The following is a 16779-nucleotide window of genomic DNA, read 5'->3' on the forward strand; positions in this document are numbered from 1 at the left end:
TTCATAATTTTCTGCTTTTTTATAAATACCAACCAAAATATACATCCAGGCAGCACAATACGGGTTTTTTCTTATTACAGGTTTTATTATATACTATCCTTACAATGATGGGTACAAATGAAAAAAAAATATTGTTTCATATTTACTTTTGTGAACTTTTTTAAAATGAAAAATACCCATAGTGAAGAATTTTTTTATTTGAATTTTGAAAAAACTCTTTCATGGAATATTTTCCTTTTTTTCTTGTGTATAGATAATTGTATTGTGAGCATAAAAATGGCTAAAAATATATGGGTCACCAGGCTAAATTTTATGTTAAGACCGCTAGAATACAACACCTGTTCGGACGGAAATGGCGCGAACCTGCCCAAATTGATTACATGTATGTCTGCTAAAAGTTTTAAAAAAGTTTTTAAAGTTCTTAATTCTTTCTATAATTGCATACTAAATAATCTGAAAGGTAATATTGTCTTATCAATACTAAGTCAATTATCTTACATTATATGAACAACACTGTCTTTGTACTAAAATGCGATGTGAAAACACAACCACAAAAATAGCAAGATACCTGTCAGGCATGATACTTGTCAATACAACATAAACCAGTATCAACATTTGATTACTGATATAACTTATCAAAAATGTTATTTCATTCAAGATTCCTCATATTTAAGATTGTCTGTAACATGTTTCAACAAATGTTGACTTCAGTTCAGTTTTCCATAGAAAGTGTCGGCTGCGCAGAAAGATGCGCATAAAAAACTATAAGTATTCCCTTTAAGTCAAAACTTATACTTAAGATGCTTTATGAATACGGCCCCAGATATACAATATGATATTTAGAAATGCCTCAAATTTTCTTTCGAATCTTTAGAACTTACTTCAGCTCATACTAATCATTAATAGAGGAGGAAGGCTAAATCGGTGACTATTTTGTATTTACGGAATGATTTCATGCCATCATCAACCATAATGCATTACTTCATATTACTCTAGATCGAATAAATATTATTTGATATAAAAACAGTAAACGAAAGGTGACATTTTTATTTTACTTCGATATGACACTGCTTTAACTGAATATTCATTAGCTATTGAATTACAGAGATTTGGTCTTATTTCTGGTAAGTGTTGCGTAAAAATGCGTTATCTGATTGTCTGTTTCTAGCCGATGTATAATGTGATGAATTTAATACTAGCTTAAGTCATGAATACGCTTCCTTGCACATATGCGAGTACGTACTTACAGTCAATTCGGCACTATGTATAAATAAGGATTATAATCTAGGACTCTGCAAATCAGTCTAAGACTGAAAGGTTATTCAGTGAAAATATTTGATTTAAGAAAAGAAAAAGAAAAACATAATCATATAAAAGTGCGAAGAGTTCGTTGATTACAAACAGGTCGATCATCAGTCACCACAAATTCTTTATTTGTAATAAAAAGGTGTAAAGGTCTGAACGTCATACGATAAATAAATAAAAAAATAAAAAATACTTATATTCCTTTATATTTTTCTAAGAAAGCTTTTAGATATATAGTCTATCAAATCGTCATACATTACTTTTAATTATGAGTATATTTTAATCTTTAAATCGTTAATAATATATTTCGATAGATGTTAAGATATTGTTGATATTTAGGGATATGAACTATATAAGTTTTGTTCTAAATATTTGTATTATCATTTGTACGCTTGTAAATTTCTGATGTGATGACGAAATAAATAAGTTTAAAAAATCGTCCCATTTCTTGCTTTATAGTAACATTTATAAACAAGTACTTATACGTGCAAATCGTGCAATTAGCTGATCGTATCACTGCACCTGTCACTTGCCAAATCCTTTTATATGGATATATACCTATATACAGAATGAATGTAAACCGGGAAATCTATCCTTACCTTTTATCTTTTGTAGATTAGTAAAGATTCAATATTCCTCCTCTTAGACATAAAGTAATGACATGTTATATTGCACTAATAATTTATTCACCGCTATGTATTTCCTAATGTCTCGCTAGCTCTGATATTATTACTGAAGACAATGGACATAAGTGAAAGCTGACATTTTCGTTTTACTTTGATTAACACTGTTTTTTTTTTAACATATTTTAGATATTAATCCTGTTTGGCGCCATATAACCTATACTGTGTTGGTGCGCCGTAAAACCCAAATAAATAAATAACTTTAGATATTAAATTACCAAGATTTCTTGGAAGACGCCATTGGGTTTCTCTGAATCTAAACAATGCGGTAAAATGCATGAAAGTGACCATTTTGTGTCGATTCGCCGTAAAACCCAACTCACTCACTCACTCACTCACTCACTAACTTACTTGTTGATTGAATATACATAAGTGCATGTAACACAAATACAAGATATAGGTTTTATTGTATTAAATCAATTCAAATTAAAATACGATTAAGTTAGAATGGTCGTCTTTATGTAATTATAAAGTCTTTTGTACAGTCGTCTGATTAATACTAAGTCGTTTTATAAGGCGGGGATTTGTATGAAATAACAGAAATGTCTCTTTCTAATGAGTAATAACCTGATGTTGACGTTTAGACATTCGCCTTGATACTTTGAGACATAAAGCCGTTCTTGCATTGGTTATATCTGAGAATATTAAAGATAACATTTCGTTGTCATTAAGTCTGTCAGGTTTAAATGCATCTGGAGGAAATAACCTTTATTTACCCACACCCTCTGTAACGTTGAGTTAACAATTATCCGGTGTAATGCCCAAGTTGTTATTGTGACACCCTAAGCTCAAAGGCGCCGCCCCGTGTATTCCTTTGTATGGGCTTGACCCAGAAGATGAGGTATACCAAGCTAACGACGTTTGATTACACCGAGCTTTGTAAGTTTTATACAAAAAAAAAAACTCATTAAAATCCAAGAAACTGTTTTTCACTTGCAAATCCGATGTATTAGAAAGAGCATTTGTATTGCAAAAGAAATCTGTATTTTATTTTAATAAGATGCAATTGGGCGTCTGAATACATCATATTAACTTCAAGTTTCGATGTTATGGCGACCTCGCTATTACTTTTGGTTGCATTTGTTTTATATTTGGTAATCTCATAGGCGGCAATACTTGTTTCAATTAGTGTCATTTATAACACAATGGCAATTCAAGCAATATTTGTTGCCGAATTTTGTAACTTCTATTGGAAGAGCGGACATGATGTTAATAAATTACGTTCCATTTAACAATAATATTTCTGTCTTGCAGTTTGATATTCTACATTTCTGAATGAATTTCAGAATTATAATGAGTCCTTACATTTTGGAATAATCTACTTCTACTCCCGGTCATGTGCTCTCTGTATTGTTTACAGCATAACATTCATGTGTATGATCTTATAGTGAGATAAATGTCTGAAGAAATAATTTCCTGTCAGCATTAAAACATCTGTATGATGATCATAATGGTTTGGACAAACCAATGACAGTAACGAAAAGGTAATTTATTAGTTACATTCATATTCATATATTAAACATGGTACTAACAGGTTTACAAAGTTCACACAAACATCTTAATGTATGATTGCGTGATGGTATCTATGAGAATATTCTGTTCGTGAGAGGCGGTAAGACATGCTACATCATTTGAAGAAGGCGTCTTTAGCATATGAACTAAAGGAAGCAAGTTAAAAATGAAATTGAACAGACTACATAATCAAAGAAGAATAACTGCGTTTGGTGATTATTTACGGCAGCATGGAACGTAAATACTAGATTCATCTTACTATCAAGCTCCGGAGCAGTCCAGATAAAACATAATTTAATATGTTGTGACTGAACATCAAGTTAAAAGTACCATTTGATACAGACCGCATATAGGAGACTGTTATTTATATTGCTTCATAATCAGATTAGTATGTGGATGGAAGATAGCAAAGGGATAACGTTCAATGTTTTTCCATTAATATGACAAATTACAATACTTATCGAGACATATCAAATAAAAATAATTACTTTGTCTGCTTTCTATACTCCTGAAAAGTTATTAGTCCCTCTAATATTGTAACGACACATTAATAGTATGCTAGTTTCTTTCAACCCACCTTCTAATTAAAAACATATGCCTAGGTTCTTTACGTCCATTGAGCCTTTATTGAAATCACTATGCGTATAATCCATTAATGTCACATATGAATTGTAATTAAAATATGTAATTAATTATATACCTACGGGTCTTAACTAAAACAATCTAGTGATCTTAACATGCCAATATTCTTGTGAATTCATCCACAATCACAAACACAGTAAAGCTTGAAAAAAGCGCCGATGGCAATCTTATCTCCCTGTACAATTTCTACGGTCTTGAACGAGCTTAATGTTTAATAATGTCTTTTTTCAGAACACTTAGAAAATTTGCGTTGAAAACGATAATCTGTCCAATTTCTTTATAATTCATAATTCAGAAGCAGCGTCTTGAGTTTAAAGACCATTCCGAAAAAAACATGCAACAATTTGAAGAGTGATTGAGCCTAGAATCAACCAAACCGATGTTGTAGTTATTGGACTGGTCTTCAGAATTGGATTTATTATATTGGAGGCAGATGTTGTAACGCATGGAAAGCATACAAAAATCATGCTATTCTGAATGGGTTTAATTCATTCTCATCCAAATTATAGCTATCAAACATTAAAGCTGATTATGTATGCGACACTTTCAGCAACGACATGGCATGCAAATAGCCCCAGTTTGGCACCTTTTCAAAACTGTTTAAGAGGTTTATATTTTTAGATATTGTGTAGACTGCAACCTTTATGTTTAATGCTAATTTCAGGATAAGAAATTACGTGTATTTCTGTAATATTTCACAAATGTGCACAAGCTTTCCTACCTTACGGTAATATCGGACTGCTCTGAACATTAAAACACACAGAGACCATTTCAATACGTAATATCAGATCACTGAGAGAAAATCTCCAAAATTTCGGCCAGTATGAGACATAAATGCTATTTTTTGTCTCCACACATCTTGTATAGAAAAGTTTTAATAAATTTCGTATATCAAACGAGTTATAAACAGGAATCTGTGCAAATAATCTATAGAACGTAACGTTAAAACCATTCAGGTCTCAATGTATAAACTGTGTTTTTTTAATGTACTTGTCATGAAAAGGAACAACATTTACTTTAGCATATTTGTAGAAAAGTTTGAACGTAGCTCTGTATTTATATGCTGAAACAAACATGTTATTAACATCATTACATGTAACATATTTTCTGTATATACCAAAAGAGACAGAAATATCTTTTATATATATATAACAGCAGTAATTCGGTAAAGTAGATAATTTCGTTTCTAAATTAGATTTTCTGAATATTCAGTTGGAACAATTTCTCAGCAACGAACGAAACGTTTGACGATAATGGTATTTTTTGCAGTGTCCCTGTTGATTATTTGTACAGTAAAGACTGATTTATTGCCTCTTGAATAAAACATATACATAACAGATATCACTAATACTTCTCAGTAACATGTTTGGCTCTGCTAATTTGATTAAAATGCATTAGTTAATTGTGTTTACTCACTGGAAGATATGTATGCAACTATATAAACACTTTTATCAAAATAATTGTTTTGACCTAATTATGAAGAGTTTGTCCAATCTAATAGAATAGCCTTGCACAAATTGTTTGAATTACATGGTGATTGAATATTTCATTTTTACTTTGATATGCAATAGAATGCAACATTTTATATGATACAACCTTCAAATGCAATTACAGTTTTACGTTTAGCATTATATAAATATACTATATTTATATTTGTACATGTAATTTTACCAATTTGAAAACTGAATATAACAGTCAATCTGAATTTTAAATATATTAAAATAAAATTAAAATAAAATGTGCTGGACGACCCACAAACAAAAATGAAAAATTTGAAGGTTCGATATGGTTTCAAGAGCCTGTTAATGGACGCGGTCTAGCCCTGAGCTGAGCAGATCTCAACATTTACCCATGTTACAAATATAGCATTCACAGATGTGTTCATATGGCGTTCTACATGGAAAATTCAGTGATGCACTAGAGTACAATTCCTTGAAGAGCGACGTATAATCCGCAGTTAAACATATTTGAGCACCCTTAAACGAGATAAATTTGCAGACCTGAACAAACAACCGTTACTGTAGCTACCACGATCTTATCATTTTGAGTTTCATTAGAATATTAACTGATGTATAGTGTCTTGTCCATTTTTTTATCAAAACGGTGCCCTCGCACTGATTAATTAGAAATTTTAGAAACCGTGTCATACAGTGTTATCTTTTGGCCTATGTCAATTATGATCTATAATTATATTTCAGTTATTGAGTTAGTGCTGTGCCCTTTGCCCGTCGTCTGGCGCTAGGGTTTTACAGTACTCGACTTCTGCTCCTGAACAACATTATGGAATATCATCAAATATGCAAGTGTTACAAGTCATGATCGTTTTTTCTAGATTAGTATGTTTTACCTAGTGTGTAGGTAGTTATCTCATCATGAAATCTGATTGAAATAAGCACCAAACCGACATTAATGTAATCGTGCACACCAGGTTATATACATTATTACACATTATAGGTTTCGGAAATATTTAGTAATTGATATTTGATCTACATTTTAATACAATATTTATAGAATTAGATTATTTTGACATTATGATGCAAACCCGGTGTGAGGTTTATGTAGGATTCAGTTTTTGTCTTTGATTTTATGAAAGTTATTAATGTTAACTGTACCTGATTAAGATAGATTTACATCCTTATGAAATATAATATTAGATATTGTGATAACAAAATTAAACTTTGGTAGAAAATGATGCGAAATTAATTTTCACTGATACTCTACGATATCTATTCACCTGATCATATCTTTGACTATTGAATTCCAAAGATCAGTCATAAAGCATCAAGTGAACAACTGTATGCCCTGTTTTAGAAATTTATATTGTGCAGTAAATCTTTTTCATGAACTTGCTTAAAGTTCAATCATCGTTTATTTGAGATATTTTTCTTACGGGAAAAGTTTTAGAAAAGAGTTTTGTTTTCATAGATAGATAGATAGATAGATAGATAGATAATAACTTTATTACTTTCATATAGGCTACAAAAACCCATGATGACATATAATTGACATAATGCAAGATATAGCAAAACAGTGGTGAACATCACACTATGCGAAAATTTTTTAATTGAAATTTAAAAAGTTCTGTTCCGGAGAAGGTCAGAAATAGTTATGAGAAAAATTCTGTCCTCTGACCTTTTTTACTACTGAAAATAATGCAAAAAATACCCAAAAAAACATTTACTGTAAATTGTTAAACAATTTGGGACTCGTGGCAGTAACTACTCCAAAAGTGTTTGTTTTACCTGACCTTCAGTATCATTTTAGTTTGCGTGAAAAAAAATACTCTTAGATATTTCTGACATTATCAAAATACCGACAGTGTAAAGAGTGCAAAATTTAGAAATTGTTATCGGTATATAATAGATACATTTACATACATGAAAACAATAACAAACACATATTACACCTATCTACATGTATATAGATATACATGTGACACATATCAATATATAATTAAAAGATTACGAAGAAAATTACACTCACAATGTTACATATACATACATTTAATTATGTAACACATATAATATAATAACAAAGATGATATGCGACTAAAAACAGAACAAAACTAAACAGTTAACATATAACGAAAGGAGACAAAATACAAAGGATAACTGAATGAGTTTCATTCCGACGAGATAGTACAAAAATTCATAGTTTTTTATTTATTTATTTTATTTTATATGTATATATATATATTTAGAAATTTTGGTAGCTCTTACCGAAAACCGAAAGCGTAAGAGTTTTGTTTTTAATTTGCACACAATTGATACTTAAAACAAAAGTCGTTCCTAAATATTTATAATGAAGATGAAAGCAAAATGTTTTGAAAATGTAATGTCCTAGAAATTGTTTTTCTGATTTCAAATGCATTATGTATGAATTTTCCTAAATTTCGTACTATATTTTGATTTTCTGAATTTAAAAGTTCTACGAATTTGAACATATTCGGTCTGTGCCAGTATCTTTTTGGTATGAATTGTTTTCTTAAGTCCTTAAATATTTGAAACTCTAATACAAAGTGGTACTCGTCTTCAAGTGTTTGACATATAATACATTTTCTATCATTTACAGGAATACTATCTGGTCTAACCCATCTTCCTATTCAGTATATTTAAAGAGCATTTCTCCCGGTCCCTTAGCATGCTATATCCTCAAGAAATATGTTAAACTGATATTGTCATTCAGGTATACAATTCAGGCATTACAATTTTAATACATAATTATATGTACAATACGTATACATCATTTATGTTTGCAGATATGTCTATATAATTAGAATGGTTTTTTTTTTTCATAATATTGAAAAATAAGATATAGCAATTTGTTTATAATACATTTAAGCGTATCTGATTCTGAGACAAAAACAAAAGAACAATGACAACCCTATATTAATCTACAATGAAATTGAAGTCTACTAGAATTGTTATGCCTATTTACACTTCTGCGTTTTTCATTTATTGCCGCCGCTTCTTTCTTTTTCTTTTTTCACTAGGCTAATGCTAGCAATTGGCTGACAGGATAAACAACACTTTTGTGACTAGACAGCATTATCATCGGGAAATCATTGAGCACATACTAGTATGCATAGGAAGCTTTGGTAACGCCAGGAAACTGTTACTGTTAGTTGACGGCATATGTATATGTCACAGCTCAGCATAAAGTTCTGAAGAATTTTGGAAACAACTGTTAGTTGAAATCGATTACGTGCAAACAATTCTGTATAAATAAATAATGAAATGGTAACGACTGATAGTTTTAGAAAGAAACTGCGTGCCCTCTTAACGTTTCTGCTGATGCAAGCATACTATAAGCATACTATCATCTAAATACATAGCGTGTTAGACGGTAATATAATGAATGATTAATGTGTACGGTAGATGTTCATGACATATAAACAACATTCAGTATTTGAAATGAGCATTACACAGACTTTCTCGGTAATTTAGTACGTACAAAAATAAATGACATGCATTATCAATCGGGAAGACTAACAGTATGCAAGAAAAACAGCAGAAAAATAAAAATGAAATTTTAAAACATTTGACTATGGACATGTCGACATCTCCGACTAGCCTGTTTACAGATTTAGAGATAATGCTGGTATATATTATACACTTAATAAATGTCTTGACCAACAATAGTCAAAACTATTTCCTCCCGGTACTTCAAGCAAGAGTTCTATAGTTTCAATAAGTTTCTTATAACGTGATACCATAAATACATTTTCTTAGTCTAATTTTAAATTCTTGACTTGTTAGCCCAGTAAACATCCGCTGAGAATAAACCGAATATATAGCATATGAACTACAGTCCGACGATTTATGTAAGGATACATGTTATTATTACGACTGTTTTTAATTCGAAATTTGCACTGCTCCCGAAAATAAAATTCATTTACTGTTTTATTGACGGTTTTTTCTTAGCTAGTGTCTTATAAAAAAGTGTGAATTGTGTTTTGGCTTGTTTTATGCACCGCCGTAAGAATACAACTGCGGATGTTTCTAATCGTTTTTGTACTTCTGCTCAACCTGAGACTAGAGGGCGTGGATGGTAGCATGCATTTCCACTACCGTCCATGAACCGGCTCATATACATTTTGTAAATTACGATTTAATGCAGAATAAACTTTGAGGTAGTGAAAATGGCAAGCAACAATATTGCATAAAGAGTTATTTAACTACTCAGAGACCAGTCTCATATGGAAGTTTCGTCACTTTTACATCTTATTCATTCGTTCAGAACGAAAAGACACTATAATGTATTCATATCCTTTTGCAGAGACAAGTAGCAAAGAAAAATAAAGGAAAAAAAAAAGAGAGAAAAACACACTAGCCTACTAGATAAGTTAAAAAATGTATATAAATATTATGATAAATTATGTAATATCAACAGTGGATGAGTTTGCGCAGACAAAAGAAGATTTGAAATGTACAAAAAACATGTACATCAATAACTAAATGGTCAGTAACATTTTAGTAAATCAAGTATCATTTTTCAGTTTCTGTATTTAAGGGGTGACATAGACAACTGGAAAGAGCTTAATTCCTTATCAATAATATGTGTTTTAATTAATTTCCATAATGAATTTTTTATACTTGCCTTGTTTGTAGCAGCATGTACTGCCCTTGTTACAGTCAGTTTTGTTTGTGTAAGCACGTGGTCAGCTGGTGTGGGCGTTTGTTCATTTGCACATGCCGCAGCTGCCCTTTATCTTGGACGTCTGAAATTGGTTGAATACAGAAGTGGACAACATTGTTATATCTTTGCTACAAAACTGTTACGTTGGTGGACAGCTCAGCCAAACAGTTCGGTTTATACCATTGTGTGATCCGTTGTCTGATCGACACTCGTTTATATTAGATTACTTACATTATTCGGTCCACATCATGTTTCGAGCTTCTCTAGTATAAAAAGTGTATACAAGTATATGTTTAAATAAAGCATAATTATATTAAATATGGAATGTCTGTCATAATATGATTGTTTGCATTTAAACGTATTAGGTTATGATAACAACAACTATAAACAGTTTGATAATATTATCAAGTGTACAGTACAGTCATCAGTGAGATCAGGCGCACCGGCTGAACGATTTCATAATTCTTTTTGGCAAGCAATACTCGTAGGCTTTGACTGTTTTAGGGTAATGATGAAAAAGTGGTCTGAATGTTTAGGATGCTCATATAAAAGGATTAATACATTTTCACAGTTTATGATCTACAAATATGTGACAGTTGAGAAGAAAAATAATTCGGATGGAGCAATCCGCTGACTTTTACTCACATTTCAGATATTCCTATAACAAGAACGGTTGTGGTCAAAATGAAATCAGACTGCAAAAATCCACGAATCTTTCATGAAAATCTGCCGCCTCTATCCCGACTACGTTCACCCGCCCTGCAACCTGACGGACCGTGTAACAACAGGAGCCGATGATATATGCAAACATCAAAATACAAATACTCGGAAATTCAGAATAACGCATAAAAAACTGCATGAAAACAAATTTATAAATTTTAAATCTTCTTTAATCTGTCTAATTCTTGTGGGTTTGTTTAGTACAAAAAAGGTTTAATAGCTATTAATTGACGTTTATTGTAATTGCCTTTGCGTTTGTTTGTTTGTCAGTTGTTTTACTCCATACCAACAGGATGTTTGAAGTTGCACGTGTCTTTTACGTAAAAATTCCCACAGCATTTTTGACAGCAAAACATAATGCAATAAGAAGTAGGTCTAAAACGATAATGTTCAGGTTTCCAAAAGTGTGTGTAGATATAATTCATTACATGCCGATAATCCATCTTACTACTCTCTTTATTTTCACATGTCTTGTTTAAGCTTTTTCTTATGTCGCCAGTTGACGCAGTTATGATGCCCTCATTGGCATTTTTTGAGTAAGATAACAAACATCTTGGTTACATTATCCCTAGCGGGTAAACAATATATATCTTTTAATATTCTTCGAATACTTCCATTATCCTCGCAGATGGTTTTGAAATATTTCTTTGATTTTATATAGGTATGTTACATTGTCCAAAAAGGATTAACAACTATAAGTTACAATATCCCTCCAGGGTAAATACCTATTACTTCAAGAACTGTTACATCATCCATAGTGGGTAAAAACAGGCCTGGTTACATTATCCATAGAAGGTAAACAACTATAACAGCAAGATGTTTACTTCAAGAACTCTTACAACATCCATAGTGGGTAAAAACAGACCTGGTTACATTATCCCCCCTAGAAGGTAAACAACTATAACAGCAAGATGTTAACTTCAAGAACTCTTACAACATCCATAGTGGGTAAAAACAGGCCTGGTTACATTATCCCTAGAAGGTAAACAACTATAACAGCAAGAGGTTACGTTATCCTTAGAGAATAACCTTCACAATCTGGATCTGTTCCATAGAGGGGAAACAACTGTAGCTACTTGATATATTTACTCTTTTCTCTTGGGGGTAAGCAAGACAATACTAGTATGCAAAAGCAATATAATAAGAAGTTTATTTTAAATAAAAACGTAACCGTTCTTGGGGATACTCGCGGCATTAGCCAATCAGTTTTTCTTTATCAGTATTTCCCACAGGAAAACATTCATCCAGTTTATTTATATTATTAATCTAACATATATTAATGTAAAGTATGTCCACAGGAAGATTCACGATTATAATATTGTTAATGGTGCCAATAAACTAAATGTTACTGTTTATATTTCCCTAGAGGTACTATTTTGCGCGTAGGGAGCCAGAAATATCAAGAAAATATCTTAACTTGACAACATCATTAGATGCCCATGTGGATTTGACCTCAGTAGTGTTGCCAAGAACTGTGAACATTGGCAAAAATTGTGTCAATACTAATAAATTGGGAAACAATCATGCGTGTGCTAATTCATCTGTTACGTGACACAGAAAATACCATATATTATGTGAAAGAAAATGGCTGAATTACAATATCTATGTGCTTTGGGAATATTAACAATGTTCGATGTAATAAAGGTAACGGCAGTTTGATATGACAAACGGGACAGACAGGTTTTTGAGTCAATTATATTGACACGTCTCTGAATTGCAAATAGGAACGTTTTGTTGGAAAAAAATATACTAGTATGTGTAGGACTTTCCCAGATTAGAATCTGGTAATAAAAGTACTTTTAGATCATTGCTTCTGATTACTGCTACGGCAGATATTAACTAAGTGTAACTCAACACTAAGTTACATTTTGATGTAGACTCAATGTTCAGTTGCGAAGGATTGATAAAAAAAGGTTGTGATTAATAACCTAATTCATCCTCGTCTTTTTTCGAAAATATTTCTGTTTTCAATTCAGTATAAATAAAAAAAATGTTATACTTTTTTTAAAAATCATGTCTGTTTTTTTGGGGGGGGAGTGGGGTCAAGCCACGCCGACACAGTTCGTGTCATGTGGTTTCCTTGCAATGAAATATTCTACAACCAATGCGAGAATTAAGTTCAACATCGATGAGTGGCAAGCGATTCGAAGTCAGCGGAAACGGAGGCGGTCCCCTAAAACAAGATAGATCTAACCATACTTCTATATCAGATACATGTCATCATCCGATTTTTTAACGTATATGACATTATTTATACATTTTAATTGTAATAAAATTCCTATATTTTTCTACAAGCATATACTTCCCTGTTAGAGACTAACTTTTGACGACCGTTATAGAAATATAATCGAGAGGTTAAAAAAAGATCTTAATCAATAGTTTTCATTTTAACATTTTAATGTGTCATGGTTCACTATTATTTATAATTGAATTTGCACTAGTTCATCGAAGAACGAATGATTTAAGACAATGTCTTTTATCAAATCGTCACGGAGAACATACGCCCCGCCCGGGGATCGAACTCGCGACCCCGCGAAAAGAACGGTGACGAAGGACGAGTGATTGAAAACAAGAGAACTTGTTCACTCTACAACGGCCGGCCCAATTATCTATTCATTATTGCAGGAGACATCTTTTACTGGAAACCGGTTGTATATTGAGTTTTCACTTAAATGTTTATCACTTGCACCTCCATACATGCCATTATACTGCTAGAGCATGGTGGGGTCTTACGTATGAGGAGTATACAACGAGACGGTTTAAAATCAAAAGTAATAGTTTTCTGTTGTATTTCTCCTTCATGTTTATTTAAATGTCATCGCTAGCTTATTTACGTACATATTGTATGTTTATACGCTTCAATGTGGAATGCTGAATAGATGGCATGACATTTTCTGCTTGGTGTTTGCCTTTACTTCTTATTATTTGTTGCACACCGGTACATGTTTGTACGATATGGGATAAATCGTCAATGTAATACTAAATATATCATACATTTTCACACAGAAACATGTGTGCATCAAGTATCATATTTCTTGTTTTAATGAATATATTTTCATTAACTAATGTCCCACTTGTACAGCGTGTTCTGAGATTTATTTGTATTTAAATAGCCACTTAATGGCATGAATCATATGGTCAAATTATGTGTTTTGGTATAAATACCTCTTAACATTTCCAAAGCGTGTTAGGAGGCAGCGTTCCTTGCTACGTCGCTACATATGGACTGTTTACTTGTGTTACTTATAGATCACACAAATATCTAAGAATAGAAATAGGAATGGAACCATTCTGCATAAATAAAATGACCTATACAATGTCTGTTTAAATAGAAAACATCGTGCTCTTTTACAATTTCGTACTGATGCAACATCGGAGAAACAAATTAACCATACTATCATCTTAACACATTGCGTGTTTGAAAGTCATATAAAAGTGATAGAAGTGCACCATAGCGGTTCAGTATACATAAATAACATTTAGAATTGGAAATAAACATTAGACAGACACTTTTACGTAATTTGGTTTATACAAAAATAGATGGCATACGTTGCAGACACAGAAAACTAATTTGTTTTGAAAGACATTAAAAGAAGGAAGTAAAAGACAAAGCCTTGATAACAGAAATGATCAGCATTTAGGTAACACTTAACATCCATGACCTGTACGAAATCATAGGTAATCTAGTCTCTATCGAATGTAAAACGACAAACGGTATTATAGTAAACACAAAAAGCGAATATTATGGGAAAGGTAGAGGGTTCCTATAACATTACAATTAAACATGAAACAATAAACACAGAGCTCTTGCTATGTATAGCTATGTAGCTACAAGATTTAGGACAAGCTGATTTTTACTAAGATAGAAAATCTAAACAGATTGTACAGGAAGACAGAAAAGTTCAATTCAAATTGAATACATGTTTTGCTTTTACATAATCTCCTTCTACCTACAAGTCACATATAATCTAGAACTATATCGCAAGCTGAACTTGATGTTATCATTAAAGTTATTTTTACGCATCTCCCAAGAGCATGGTAACTGCTTTTTTATGTTTGCATTATTATAATGCAATATTGATAGATCTAGATATAGGTTACCTTAATGTTAATATTCAGTACCAGCGTGAGTTTAATGTAAAAGCCATGTGAAAGGGCATTTGCCACTCGGGATACTACAAGCAAATACGTTAGAATAAGATGCCTAAGTAATGTAGAGGAAGCGTATTTTCCGCGTAACATTTGAAATTGCTACAAGTTCATTGAAAAAATAAATTAAATAACATATAATAAAAACGTTTGTCGAAATAGTTGTATTTAAAAATAATTTGGAGCGGAGTGAAAGTGATGTAAATATCTTATACATTACATATATAAATGTAATTATATCAAGATATAGGTAGGTTTTCTCGTGCATAAAGGGTTCTATTGTCAAAATAATAGTTCTAAGCCACTGCTGCATGCAGTTTGGCTAACTCTTTAACAGAAGCATTCATCTACAAAGTCATGTAAATCTTTGCCTGTTACGTTTTTACTGCCAACTATAATAAACATGTTCGGAATGTCAGCGAATGTTTTTATGTTGTTACGACATAAGCTTACAGAAAATACACAAATACATTACAAAGAACAGTAAATAGAGATCTGTAGAATGAATTGTTTACATTTTACATTAAGATTGGTTTAAGTCATTTTTTGCAGATGTGGAGGCAAGTTTATATATTGAACAACATGTACAAGAACTGCTTCACAATGCTCTATAGGGGAAACAAAAGCTATATGTATCAGAGCTTGTATTAATTAATAACCATTACTGTTTTATGGAGACATCAATGACATTGTCCAATTCAATTTTCATGTATCAACATTACACACGGGGATATATTCGCACAAGTTATTTATACTATTAGTTCACCTATATCAAAGTGATGAAAACTTCCGATACAGTCATGATTATAAAGTCACTGACGGTGCTAGAAAACGAACTATTACTGTCTTTTCTTCAGACAGACTTCTCTGCGCCTAATGACCAACAATTTCAAAGCACTACCCGTTACATGAAAACAATATGAGCCGTACCATGAGAAAACCATCATAGTGCGTTTGCGACCAGCTTGCGCATCCATGCTGTTCGCTAACGGCCGCTAACGAATTCTCTAATTGCAATAGGCTTTGAAAGCGAACAGCATGGATCCTGACCAGACTGCGCGGATGCGCAGGCTGGTCTGGATCCATGCTGGTTACAAAAGCACTATGTTGGTTTTCACATGGCGCGGCTCATAATATGACGCACTAGTATTGTCAATAACTGCATGAACAAGACAGTCTACGCAGCTGTAAATATATCTATTACGTCGTGATAGAGAAAATATCATATATTCTCTAAAACAATTATGTATAGGACGAAATGGCTGGGTTACAATATTCATGAATTCAATAGTACATTGCAGTAATATTGCCTTGCAATATGACGTAAAAGCAGTTTGGAATGACATACGCGATAGAAAGAGTTTTTGGATTATTTATCGTTGGAGTGTCTAGGAAACGGAAATAAAGCTTGTTTTTGAAGACAGTTATGGTATATATACTGTCATCTTGTATCTCATTGATCTCTTAAAGGAATGATTTATTTTAGAAACAAAACCTGAAACCTTATAAGAAATTGCACTAAGTTTTCTTCTGATAAATCACCTTTTAAATTAACTATTCACTATGACGAAAGACTTCTTATACTAAAATATTCATATCAAAAGTATAAACATAAAAAAACTTACATTTG

This window comes from Mercenaria mercenaria, chromosome 5 (assembly GCF_021730395.1).
Source record: "Mercenaria mercenaria strain notata chromosome 5, MADL_Memer_1, whole genome shotgun sequence".
Lineage (NCBI taxonomy): Eukaryota > Metazoa > Mollusca > Bivalvia > Venerida > Veneridae > Mercenaria > Mercenaria mercenaria.